At 42.9% G+C, this 13,728-nt stretch overlaps 1 long non-coding RNA gene across 1 annotated transcript in view; it reads left to right on the top strand.

The window, feature by feature from the left end:
- Positions 1–998: 998 nt before the first annotated feature.
- Positions 999–13,728, top strand: part of LOC121879855 — a 124,930-nt gene continuing 112,200 nt past the window's right edge. Inside the window, exon 1 of the long non-coding RNA XR_006091448.1 lies at positions 999–1,228. This is a non-coding gene — a long non-coding RNA (uncharacterized LOC121879855). The remainder of the gene's footprint in view (positions 1,229–13,728) is intronic.

Here is a 13,728-nt window from a genome sequence, read left to right as displayed (position 1 = left end):
TAAATTCTTTGTTTATTATGCGCTGGTGTACCTGTCCACTGAGAGTGCGGAAAGATAAGCCCCCCCCCCCCCTCACAAGTGGAGCGGCCATCGGTGGATTTAGTTGCTATCGTGTGGGCAACCTGGAGCGGTGAGGGCAGCAGCGGTGTCAATGCTCCGGCTCATCGCACTGCTCGACAATCTCAGATCCTGAGAGACGATACGTAATTTATTTGACAACACCTCGGAGCGGTTGGTCTACAGGGCTGGCGATGATGCTACACTGGCCTCACGCAGGACACATTGTCTTCATCGGTTACGTATGGTGTTTAAAATTTCGCCCGAAGGTAAAATTATGAATGAATTTTTAACGCCAGAAAGCCTCGGTGTCATAGCCTGAGGAATTTTGGGTGCGTCTTCCAGCACTGCCATTTACCAATATTTGACATTTTTATATCACTAGGGAGATACAAATTCCAGCGTATGTCATACACGATACACACTTTATACTAATCATGAATAAACGCCAATATAATTCTGATGAAATGTTACCAAATAAATGTGGAATAATTGTGACTAAACATGTGGCAACGTTCGCCATGGTCGTTCACTTGTAGTGTGGCCAGAGGTTGCCTGTGAGAAACTCGCCGCTTGTTTTTATCCCTGGAACATTAGATGGCCCTCGGCGACTGGCACGTGGATGTTCTTTTAAACAATAAATGCATCTGGCGAATGTTAAAGAAAATTATTAAAGTAACAAGTATTTTGCTTGACATCTAAGACGTCAACCACACATAATTTTTGTAAAACTTGGAATTTGTAAACTAAATATACTGGATTTTGTTTTGTTTTAGATATATGGAATTAGCCGTCTCAACACAGGCTTGTAAAACAGCGTTTGTGTCTAACAAGAGTGAGGGTTGCAGGGAGCGCGGCAACTGTGGCGGCGGCTGGCTGGGATACTCTAATGCGAGGTGCTGAGACCACAGCGGCCCTCACAAGTTAGTGTTGATCCTGAGGCCGCCGAGGACGCAACCCGGCCGTAGTGTGCTCGCTAACTCCATTACCTGGATTGTTTTCACCGCCTGTCATGATTATCTCTCAAACCCAAGTTTCTCAGTTGATATAACCGCTTACCAAAAAGTGCAATATTAAACGCGGCTTGTTGTGTTTACTATGAGTGTGTACCTTGTAAGGTGCAGTGTTTATGTGTGACAAGTGCATGCTTATACCTAACAACTGTTCAGAGGTAAGTGCTACTTGTTTTTTTCTGTTCTTGGCTGTTTAGAGACAGGCTTCATCTTGTTAGTTTATCCTCAGGCTAGATCAGGTAAATACCCATTTTTAATGTACTTTTATTTAGACGAGTATTAGGCAAATCTCTGAGTTGAAGACAATTATTGTGTTTGCATTTAAGTTGTTCATTATAATTAAAAAAAATGTCTTATAAATTCAGCTGCAGTACACGTTTTTTCTGTCTCGTATTTTCTGAGTGCGTGGCAGTGTATTACCGTCTTGCTTGTGGGTAGGATTATACCCTGCAGCAGTAAGTTATTATACCTGTATTCTGTACTGTTGATGTACCGCGGGAACATATGACCCTGATGTGCAGGTGTTGCTGACAGTATTTATCCTAAGCTTAGTAACCTGACAGTGTTGACAACATTGTGTCATGTGTCTATATGGGAAGGAAATTTTACATGCAAATTTATGGCTTTCTTTATTTTTCCTTCATTAACATAATTAACACCAGACTGGAGTGTCAGCAACTGATGGTAATAATAAAATATCAACCAATTATGTCGATAGTTGAAAAAATCTTTGTCCCCTAAGAAAAAAAGTCATCCGGGAACATCGTTGCCAGATGGGAGTGTAAACAACTCAAACGCTGTACATAAACTATCACAATTTTCTTATCTCCTACAACCGGCCCACGAAGGTTGTTGAACTAAAGGCCTCAAATTACCCTTTCTTTTATTAATGTATATTGTTGTCTTCGTAGAGGGAAATATAGGGGTTATAATTCAGTGCTCCTACAGACAGTTGTATATGTATCGCCAACTTTGTTAGGCTGTTGAATTTTGGCTGCCGAACCGCGTAGGAATGTGTGTTATGTCCTGAGCCGCTGAGGGGAAGACAGTGGAGAGTGACTTGGTGACTGCACAGGAAATACATCTCTTGTTGTAAGTTTCTGTCGGTGACTGGAAGGAAGTGTTTAGATTCACAAGAAAAATACTTTGGTCAAGATGCGACGCGCGATCGTGGAATCCAAGGGGGGCTGCGGTGTAAATCATTCATGACTGCATACAAGAACCTAACCTAACGATCGTTCTGGCTGGTTCAGGTTGTGTGCAGCCATAAATGACGTTCGCTGCCCCCCCCCTCCCCCCCACACAGGCCTTATCAATTACCTTAGCCATGATCTGACTGTAAACGTTAAATTTTCTGTAACTCGTTAAATTCTTGAATAACAAAGCCCTTGCCTCTCCTATGTATAAATGTGTTTTAGTTGGAATTGTTTGTGTGGCTGACGTATTGATAAAAGCTCTCATTTGATCTTGTTTTAGGTGTTGTGAAAATCCTCAGAGGCTGCAGAGTAAATCTTTTTCAATGTCCGGCGAACCAAACTTTTTTTTTTTTAAGTCAGGTTAGGTTTGATTGGCTCGTGTTGTATGCATATATAGATGATTTACACCGTAGCCTCCACCCTGGCTTCCAAGATGGCGCGTTACAAGTACAGTATATAGAATACTGACCAGGCTTACCGCGTCAGTAAGCCATGGGCAAAAATAATTTTAACTGGTAATGGTTATATGTGTCTTGGTATTACAAGGATAAAAAAAATCTCGTGTCATAGAAATTACATCCATTTACAGAACAAAAAATCTCCACATGTTTGTAAGAATTGTTTGTGTAGACGCGTGGAAAGTAGTAAAATTAATTCATAAGTTGAGTGAATCAATTTTTCTCAACGAACATCGACAAGGGTAACCACACCTCACCTCCATTCTCGCCCACACGCTCTCTCCCTCTCCCTCTCTTTAGTTCATGAGAGGATGCAACATGCGAGGAATCAACGTATTTATTTTACGAAGTGGTTATTTTCCTGGAATTCAGTGGGGCGGGTGGCGAGTAGGATTATCGTCCATTCGAAACTTAAAATGAAACCAGATTCTTGATTCTAGTCTTGGTCAACATGTCGATAATTATGGAAGTCAATGTAAACAGAAAGTCAATTGATTTAGTGATTATATTCATCCAGAAAATCAGACAAAAGATTCGTTTATTTTACGAGAATGTGAACAAATGGATAAGAGGCAATTGGTTTTTTGTGTCGGAAAGAAGAGAACGAGGCTCATTTTTGTACCAGTCAAGCGTGTCGTGTTTAATGATGCTTTTTTGATAATTGTTAATATGAGCTGCTGGTAATACGTTTATTGTTTGGGTTGTTTCGGCCGCGTCATAGGAGCAATTATTCTACGGGATCACGTGAAGATTAGGCACCCCGGTTTATTCCATTTGGTTTAACACTAAAGCTAACCTAAACTTCACCCTCCCATTAGCGATCATCGGTGAAATAAACTTGAAGTGCCTTATCTTCCCGTGATTTCTTTTTGTATATACCTCTCAAGGAAATGGCACTGCATACTAGCACTGATTAGAAAGACGAAAATACAGTATAATCAATTTTCTGCGAGTTTAAAGGTAGCGTAGTATCATAACTGAAGTTCACTGTCTGGATCAGAATGTACACAAAAACTTACTATTTTTTTGGTCCTCTTGAGTTTTCTCGACAATTTGGAGCAAATAATGTGCTTTTGAGTGTTGTGTGTGAATAGAACCTAGCCAATCTGCATGTATTCATTCGTAAACAGTAGGTGCTTACGGGTGAACAAGTGGTAGAGCGCGACAAATAATGGTAATCAACATGGGGTATGTAGTATTTGCGTTTCAGCTTTACCCAACACCACGAAGCTTTTGTCTTGCCTTGTAATAAAGATTTGTTTTGACTTTTATCTTTGTACAATTGATCGCATGTGAGTTTCATTTTTATATTTTCCTTACGATAAAATAACAGGAAGTCACGTGGTGTGGCTTTTGTGTTGTTGGTAGTTACTGGTGTTCATTTCGGAATGTTCTGTATGGCAACTGAGCTGATTCCGAACAAGAGTGATTGTCAGCTACTGTACAATATTCCATTAGTAATATAACTCATGTTAGGTTTATTAACATTCAATATATTAATTTGTTGTTACCTGAATATAAAATTTTCTTTATGTGGTCATTTTGAGGTATCTGAATCATCGAATTTGTGTAGAAATTTTAATTCAGTGCAGCTTCCTTTCCCAAGCCTGGCCATATCCTAGCTACACAATTAGCTGTAAAGAATGTGCCATGTTGTAAATGATTATAAACTTGCTTTGGAATTGGGAAGTTGTTTATAATATGGTATCTAACTCTTCATTATAACCCTCTTTATGTAAGTACTGTGTATGTCAGATGTTGCCAGTAGTGACCAAGGAATGTCATTCACTGATAATTTGAGGGACAAAAGATTCTGTTCGATACGATATCTCCTCAACTGGGGAGTAAGAATACGTCAAACTCGGACCGGTCGCCTGGGTTTGATTACATACTGAACTTGGCTTATACTCTGACCTACACTACGACCACACAACTATGTAAACAACGTTCCTAAAATGATCCTTGAAATGTGAAGTTTATTTTTATTTATTTTTTTATATTCTAGAAAAAATCATTTATGAGTCATGATGTGTTTTTACCGTTTAGTTTCAATGCAGTGACACGAGTTCAAGGTGACATCCGAGATATTGCATTACATTACCTACCTTTTGATGGAGTATTGTTTCTTTCCTTACATATCACGTGTTCATCTGGTGACGTGAATGTGGTGACAATATATTATTAGCTTTGTATAGTTGTAACTCACCAGACTAAAAGTTATGATGGTTGATAGGAGTGAGGGTCAGGTAAGGTGGTGGGTGTTGACAGGTATGATAGTGGCTAGATTGTTGGTGGTCGGCCCAGGTGTCGTGGCGGCGGCTCCTCCGTCAGGTGGGTGGTGTGAACGCCAGTAGTGGATGCACCTGTTGCTGCTGGAAGTAGTAGTAGTAGTAGTAGTATTAAATCCAGCTCCTCACACCGTTATCACCACCAGCATTAAGTGGTTACTTCCTGTACTGGCCACACTACCTGGGCACCTGGGACGTGTGATAATGACAACAACGTTACATCTCACCTGAAGGAAAAAAAAAACTATAAAAATTGCTGTAGGTTTAACGCACTGAAATAAATAACAGGCTATATGATAAAGTAAGGAGACATATTAATATAAAGTTAGAGAATAAAGAGTCGTATTAGAGTAAAAAGTCACGTTATTAGAGTAACACATCACATTATTTAACAGTAAGAGAGTAAAGAAAAAAACATTAATCATAAGACCTCTGACTCAAAATATCCCAGGAAAAAAAATTAGTCCTGTGAATAAGTATTGCCATATTGCAACACAAGCATGATGACCACAGGGAATAAGATAACATTCCGTGACGAGATAACAATAACAAGTGATTTGCAACATATATAAAGTGTGATCAGTATAGGAAGATAACAGAAGTAGTTTAGGTTAAGTTTATTAAAATATAAGTAATTTTTATTGTTAGTATGTGGAGTATAGGTGTACTGAGAGGTGTGGGGGTTATGTGGCGGTGGAGCGGAAGTGTGTGTGTGAAGGTACCTGATAAAGCATACATCAAGCAGAAGGCATAGTGATGGTAGCCTGTGTCCTTGCCTTTCTCTACTCACCTTCTGCAACAAGCACTTGAATTATGCGTGTCTGCTTGCCTGGTAAAGACACACACGCGCAGGTCTAGAATCAGGATAGGTATGATTGTCTATGAATTGTGACTCACTGAAAGAGAAAGGTGATGAGAGGTACATTGTGTCTTTTAGAAATGTAATACCTATGCTAGTCGAGTCTTGTCATCTTAAATGGATAATATTTTCACACAGGTCGCGTGTAGTCTAGTCGGTGTTTTAGTATATGCTCATGACAGTCACGTCTTGTCATGTCAGAAATAAGTTTATATGCTCATGACAGTCACGTCTTGTAATCGTCACAGATTATATCTCGTGACAAGCTCATTGTGTGTAGTCAAGTTGTGGATATGATCGGGAGAGTTATTTTGTGTCCAGTAATATTATTGCCTTGTATTCATTATGATTCTTCAATATATTACGTGTTGATATAAACTTCTTGAACCAACAGCAGATAATGTCTAGGTAAATCCTGTGTTGTGTTGGTGAGGTGGGTGTTGCTGGAGGGAAGGAGGGAAGGTTTTGTAGGAGAGAGAGAGTGTGTTAAAACAGATAGAGGGAGTGAAGGAGGGAGGGAGGGAGGGAACTCAGGGAAGGAGAGACTGGGTTATAGCAGTTGTAGGAGAGTGAAGGAGGTGTTACAGCAGTAGGAGGAGGAGGAGAGAAGGCGGGGGGTGGGGAGGGAGACGAGACGTGCCTGTGAGAGGGTGAGGGTTATTAAGTGTGGCAGCTGGTGGTGTTGATGGTGGTAGTGGTGATAGTGGTAGTGTTGGTCCTTGCTTCCACTGGTTCCTCGTGTTATGTCGCGTCCTCACCCTTCTACAGGCGGTCTTGACATCTCACTGTAGAGGTGCTGGCCTGCCCACTGCTGATGTGTTAGTGTGATGTAAGGTTCGTAGTGGTGCTGGCTGTAAGTCGACGTGGCGTACTATGGTGTATGGGAAGGCGGAGTACAATGATCTAATCCCCCTGAGTACAATATCATCGTACTCTAGGGAATAGATCATCGTATTCAAAGACTTAAGACGTCACTCTCAAAGGACTAAATCTTTGTACTCAAGGGGTTGACTCATCGTACTCTAAAGGGTCAATAAAGACATTAAAGACCACTGAATCTCTCTCCATAAGGTCGATCTCCCTACCATCACGATAACCATTTACGTCCATCAGCGCTGAATGTTGTTGGTGGTATGTGTGTCGTTTAGTCACTCGATAGTATCTCGTAACCTCTATACATAATGTTGGTCAGGGAAGGTATAGTACTGTCCCTGGTCATGCATTATTCTTGACCAAGGAGCTGAAATGGTCCCTGGCAACCTGTAGCTGAGAGAGGGTCTTCTTGGAGCGACCTGTGTGTGTGTGTGTGTGTGTGTTAAATATGTGTGAGAGAGAAAGAGAGGGAGGGGAAGAAAGGGAGAGAGGGGGAGGGCTAAAGAAAAGGAGAGAGAGAAAGAGAGTGGAGAAGAGAAAAAGACATGGGAGAGAGAAAGAGAATAACCAGATCCTTCAATATATAAGTGTATTACAGATTTAACCCCCCTCCTCCCTTCCCTGTATACAATAAAGTGAGTCAATAACTGCAACATACTACTCGCGGTGAGGACTAATAATTAATATCTCACACACTCCGCCACAGTGAGTACATCTGCATAATGCACTCAATGTTCATTATCTTCCAGCATGAGCAATAATCATCTGAGGGCGTAGAGGAATCGGTGAGCTAATCTTGTGTCTTATTGTACACACTTAAGAGTTTCTGGTCTGAGGATTTTGTAGTACATTGAAGGTATTGTACTCATCGATATCAAAGGAGTACGTGTTTTATTTTTGTGTATTTGTATTTAATTTTGTCTGTGTACTTGGGTTGAATATGTGCTAATCTACACCTTTGTTATTTAGTCATTTAAAACGTAATGCCTGTAAGAGTAATTCAGTTTGCAACACACACACACACACACACACACACACACACACACACATACACACACCCACACACACACATGTTATCCTTACGAGTCGCTTCATCCTATAGACAGTGATGTGTGAGACGAGATATGTTTATTTCACTACGGTGTATCTAATGTAATACTCTGAACTGGGCGTAAAAGTTTCACACATTTCTACGGGAATATCACGACTTGTTTTACTCCCGCTATGGTAATGGGAGCTTCACCTCTTGACATTTCAGGGCAAGAAGTTAATAGATTCGTTAGATTTCATGTTGAAGGACTGCACGTGACGCCATGGAGAAAATATTTACAATTTTACATGATCTATAGCTTTCAGGCCGCCGTTGTTTGTTCCAAGAAAAAACAATTCTGTGGTGTTTTGTGAGAAGTTGTGAGTTGAGGTAGGGTAATGTTTGAGTTTATTTCTCCGTTATTATCTTGTGTTGTATCTGGTTGTCATTGTCAGGTTGTCGGAATAGTGAAAACTGGCTCTCGTGTGTGACCCCCGCCGTTCCATACCACCAAGTGTAAATAGAAGAGTGTGTGTTCTGTGACTGTGCAAGCCACTTTGTACAAGACCCTTCTCTCTCTCAAAAGCTGTGGAGACGAGAACTGAGAGTACTGTAGGAGGAAGTAGTATTTATTATATGTTATTTCCCTTAAGAACATCATGGTAGAATTGAATTATCTGGTTTATAGAGTTACAGAGAGAGTTTGGGTGACTGTGATCGCCTGGGGGAGGTAATGAGGTGGTGGAGTGAGGGAGCGTCTCGCGTTCTCTTGCAGCACCTCGCCGCCTCGCTCATCTGTCTTACTCAGTTGTCTCTAAAATTGGAGGAAATTTGGCCAGACACCTGAGTTACTCCTCATGATGGACGACTCGTGGAGAAATACATGGTTATCGTATTGAGTGACGAGTTGTACCCTGAATCTTCTGATCTTAAGATGTTAGTGAGTTTGTCAGTGTTGTGTAAATAGTGTAGGGGAGAGGTTGAGGGGTGCAAGGTGCGTTGTTGTCTCCCGTTCACGATGACTGCGGCAGGCAACGACACCGGCAGGAGAGAGACGCCGTAACACAGCTGGTAATGGCTGGGATGATGAATGACACCTTTGCTTACCCAGCGTCCTCCGGGCCGGTGTGAGCGATGCACCACAATTACACCAAATAATAATGGCGGTGGTGTGGTGGGCCATTACGCCGGACGACGCGCCAGCAGTATGGACAGAAGGCTTCAGTAGAGTGAAGAATGTTACGTGCGTTGACCCCCTCCCTCTCACACACACACCTACTGTATCTCACTTCTCTATGATTGTAACTCCACACTCCCACCAACTCCACACTCCCACCCACTCCACACTCCCACCCTCAGTCTTCAGGAAGGGGGGAGGGTGGAGACGTCTGACTGCTCCACATTCACCGGCCATTACAGTACAGGCGCGTGTTATCCGCGACAGATCGTGAGCAAGGCGCCCTGCGGGGTACAGTGCCACGGGTAGGTCGAGTATGTGATTGTTTCGTGGTAATTTTGTGCTGTAATTACCTCTTAGCCTCACAGCCTCGCCCGAGTGTGGGATAATTCGCGGGTTTGTTCCCAGGAGGGGACTTCGAGGTACCCGACACAGGGGCATCTGGCCTCTTGTCTCGTGCTCTTCAGGATTTACACGTTAAAGATACGCAAATCATAGCACACCCACTCACACACACATACACACATACATACATACATACATACATACATACAGACATACATACATACAGACATAGGCACAAGGGCTATATCCGGTATACAGATAATAGTGACGGACGTACTGTATTCCATTTAAATCTCACAGTAGTTACATCACCTGTATTTCTAACGTCTTCCGGGACCTAACCGACGTAATGACATGTTCTGGTGAGGGAGTGAGGAGGCGGATGTTTACCCCAGCGGGAGTTGTGAATGTCAACAAAGTCCTCATGCCTTCAGAATACAAACCACTGTGTATTGTACTTCTCGGAATCATGTCGATGCACTTTTAGGTTGTAGTGGCCGAGTGGTTATAGCTCTTGTTTTTTTTTTTGTTCTAAGCGACGGTGGTTCGTTCCCGGGGCGCCTTCAGTCCACCCAGCTGTCAGTGGGTACCTAACATTACAGTTTTCCTTTGAGGAGTCGGTATGATTGTATTATGAAAGCAACCAAGAGACTAATGGGTTAAGAATTGTAGACCCCTGAAGATTGATCACGTTTTGTAACCATCCAGGTATTGAGGAATGATGAATTACCTTTTAAGTAGAGTGAAAAAACCCTGGTAGCTATGTGCTGAGTATTGTGGGTGAGGCTTGTGTCCCAGCCCGAGGCGGTGGTGGAAAGGCGAGCTACCACATACTATAAAATATGGTAGTAGATGACCTGTCTGGTGTGTGGGTGTGGAGTAACATAATGGATATATAACTGACTGTCAGTAAATAATTTTCATGACTGTTTGGCTGTCAACACGCATTAGCCTCTGGTAAATAACATTGATCATTTGGTGAGAAGGAGCCAGTGTATTTATGTAACAGGTTGAGTGAGGTAAGTTCGTGTGTTGCTCTGGTGGTGTTTCAGAGTGGTGATGTCATGAGCGTTGGTCAATGTGTTAGCGGTGGTGTAGCCTTTACATGAGTGTGGATGACAGTCCGAGAAATGACCACTACTGTACTGTACCTTTCACTAACATTTAACGCTGACGACACTTGACACCACGACACGACACATTAAGAGTGTGTGTGTGTGTGTGTGTTTAATATATTACTCTTATGCCTTTGGTGTCAACATTCGATTTTTTTTTATTTGACCAAAAATTTACCATTATTACCGAGAGTTACTGAGGTGTGACACAGTGGACAGCCAGGTATTAATTAGACACGTGCGACCTGAATCTGTGTCAAGCACGCTGCCGCCTCACCTCTCCTGCCCGTTACACCTCCCCACAACACGTGACTATATAATTATTATTATTGCAGGTACACAAGGACGTGGTCAGGGGATACATCTCAATTAATATACAGTTAATGTAATTTCCTCTATGTTTGCAGGGGAAAACAACTCCCCTTTTTTCCCCTGAGACAAGTCGTGATTCCGAGTTATGAAAACCTGTCTTGTCTTATACTGAGAAATAATTCGTTGATTTGATATTACAGTATTACTAGTATAGATATTTCCTCTCTGATTTTTACACTGAGTAGAGACAGTTTCAGGTAAGTTGGTGTTGCTAATATAATTCAGCAGGTGTTCCTAAGATCTTTGCTGGTGCCTCTATAGTTTTTTAAGGCAGAAACAGTGTATAAGTCTCTAGGGATGGCTGCTCCTCAACCCATGTCTTGGAAACTATTGATATACTAACAACAAAAGTAATACTGATTTGAGATGTACAAATATTAATCACCATATTTACCGTAGTTAGGGTGTGAATCTTAATCAGGGTTATAAGTTGTTGACACGACGACGGTAAGCAGCAGCATGACTGATGGAAGGATTATCACAGTGAGGGATTATGGCTGGAACAAAGGGGATTGGTGTATCAAGGGCTCCTGAAGGTGCTGTGGTGCTGATGTTTCTCATGTTTAACACAGTAGAAGACTTAGGTGTTGCTGCCGTTACAGTTCAGTAGAGCAAGTTGACCAAAACCACGGGGCAGTGAGAAGGTTTAAATTGGTGTTTAGATGTGTGAGTGCTGCAGGTAACGGTGTGGTGGTGGTGTGGCCCGTGGGAGGTGTGGTATTAGTGATTGGTGTGGGAGGTGTGGCACTTATGGTGATGTGCCCGTGGGAAGTATGGCACTTGTGGTGGTAGTAGTAGTGTGGCCCGTTGGAGGTGTGGCACTAGTGATGGTAGTAGTGTGGCCCGTTGGAGGTGTGGCACTAGTGATGGTAGTAGTAGTGTGGCCCATGGAAGACATCACACGCTGGAGGTCTCAACAAAGGAGATTGTTAAAAAATGTCCCCACAAGTCAGGTCATCCATCTTGCCCTCTGAAGCTCTGTTCCCTGTTGAGTGTTTACCTGGGAGCCATTGTATGTGGTGAGAGAGACGATCAACCTGAGAGAAATAATACAACATATGCACACTGTTTACAATTGTTTACCTGTATTTGTTGATTCTGATGTAAGATGTATGAAATTTACCCCAAGAGACATACATATATATAATACATAAATGCATACATACACACATACATACACACTCATTTGCCCTCTGCCATAGCTTGTCATGTTCACCTCGCAGTGCTTTTCAATTCATCTGGGAAAGTAACCTGAAATTTCCCCACGGTAGATGAGACGTCTTTGGAAGGTGTCTAGTTTATGTAGTTTCGCTGCAGTTTGAGTACTGTTAGTGAACACGTAACTATGACCTGTGTTTGAGGATTGTAGTGCATGATGGCAGTGAATCTCTTCCTTGTAGTTACTGTAGGTGATAGAAAAGATTAGATATCAGATTCAAGACGTGTGTGTGTGTGTGTGTGTGTGTGTGTGTGTGTGTGTGTGTGTGTGTGTGTGTGTGTGTCAATCTCTGTTGTGCTGCAGACTAAGTGTGTGAGGAGCCTTAGGTTATGTCGTGACCTAACTTCTGACCAATCGTGTAATGTCATCAGTTTGTTTCCTCACAGTGTCCTAATTTCCTCTCCGTGTCCTAATTTCCTCACAGTGTCCTAATTTCCTCACCGTGTCCATAGACGTATATAGAATCATCGTTATGGTGTTATGTGACGTTATTTACCCCTACATGACTTTATAAGATACCAAGAGCGTGACACAGCCTTGGGTGGTAGACTAAAGTGAGTTAATACTTTTGATTTATCTTTTATATCCGTATTTAACTTTTTACATTGTGGAATATTTAGAATCGGTGTTGAGAGAATTTAACAGAGACTTAACTTAGAGAATGAGGTAGATGGGGAGAATGGCCCACGTTAAGATCAGAGATAAATTGAATAAAACTTAAAATGAAAAAAAAACATCAGAACGAAGGGCATGGTTACAGAAGGAAAATGGTCGTACTTAAGTTACAGTCATTACAGGAGTCTCGGGTTCCAGGAGGATCTTAGTGTGTGTGATATAGCTACTGGGGGAGGAAGCGCTTGTGGTGTGTGTGTGTGTGTGTGTGTGTGTGTCTTATGGCGTCAGGACAAGGTATCCGCGTTCCAGGTTTGCCATGTGGGCCCTCGTGACCTCCCTTCCTTCACCTCCTCTTCTTCCCGGACCTTGCAGAGCCACACACACTCTAGTTTCTGGAAGCCGGATGGACACACACACACACACACACACACACACACACACACACACACACACACACACACACACACACACCTCGTCCCTCCCTGGTGTGTGCTGTGTACCTCTGTCTCTCTCAGGGCCACACACAGTACTGAGACTAGCGGTGTGGCGAATGTAAGTTGATAGTGTATTATGAGCGGTGATGTGTGCGTGAGTGCCCCCGCCTCCACACCCTCACCCTTGACCTCACGCCTCCACCCACCCAGGACCTGGTATGTGGGCGGGGTTATGTCACGTAGCCAAGCATGTGTGGTGGCCAGCGGACCTAGACCCCATGTCCTGCCAACCACTGCCTGAGTACATTGGTCCACCCCCCCACTACCACCACCACCACACACCACCACCAATATATTAGTCCTCTCCACCACCACCACAGTACACTGGTTCTCTCCACCACCACAGGAGGCTACACTGGTTCTCTCTACCACAGTACACAACACAGTAGATAAGATAAAGACGTCCTGCACCACCACCTCCTCATCGCCACTCTCTTGCTTTCACTTTTTTTCGTGGAAGATGCGCGGTGTTGGCGTCGTGCCAGTAGTTTTTGTGGTGTGTGTGTGTGTGTGTGTGTGTGCGGCGGCGGGCTGCGGGAGACGCGGGCGGCCTGAGTCCCGCAGCGCCTGGCGGTGTCCGTCGCTGCCATGCCCACTACCAGAAAAACCTAAATACC

Source organism: Homarus americanus, unplaced genomic scaffold (genome assembly GCF_018991925.1).
Source record: "Homarus americanus isolate GMGI-L3 unplaced genomic scaffold, GMGI_Hamer_2.0 scaffold15139, whole genome shotgun sequence".
Lineage (NCBI taxonomy): Eukaryota > Metazoa > Arthropoda > Malacostraca > Decapoda > Nephropidae > Homarus > Homarus americanus.
The sequence above is the reverse complement of the archived record's forward strand: the minus strand, read 5'-3'. Positions and strand labels throughout refer to the sequence as shown.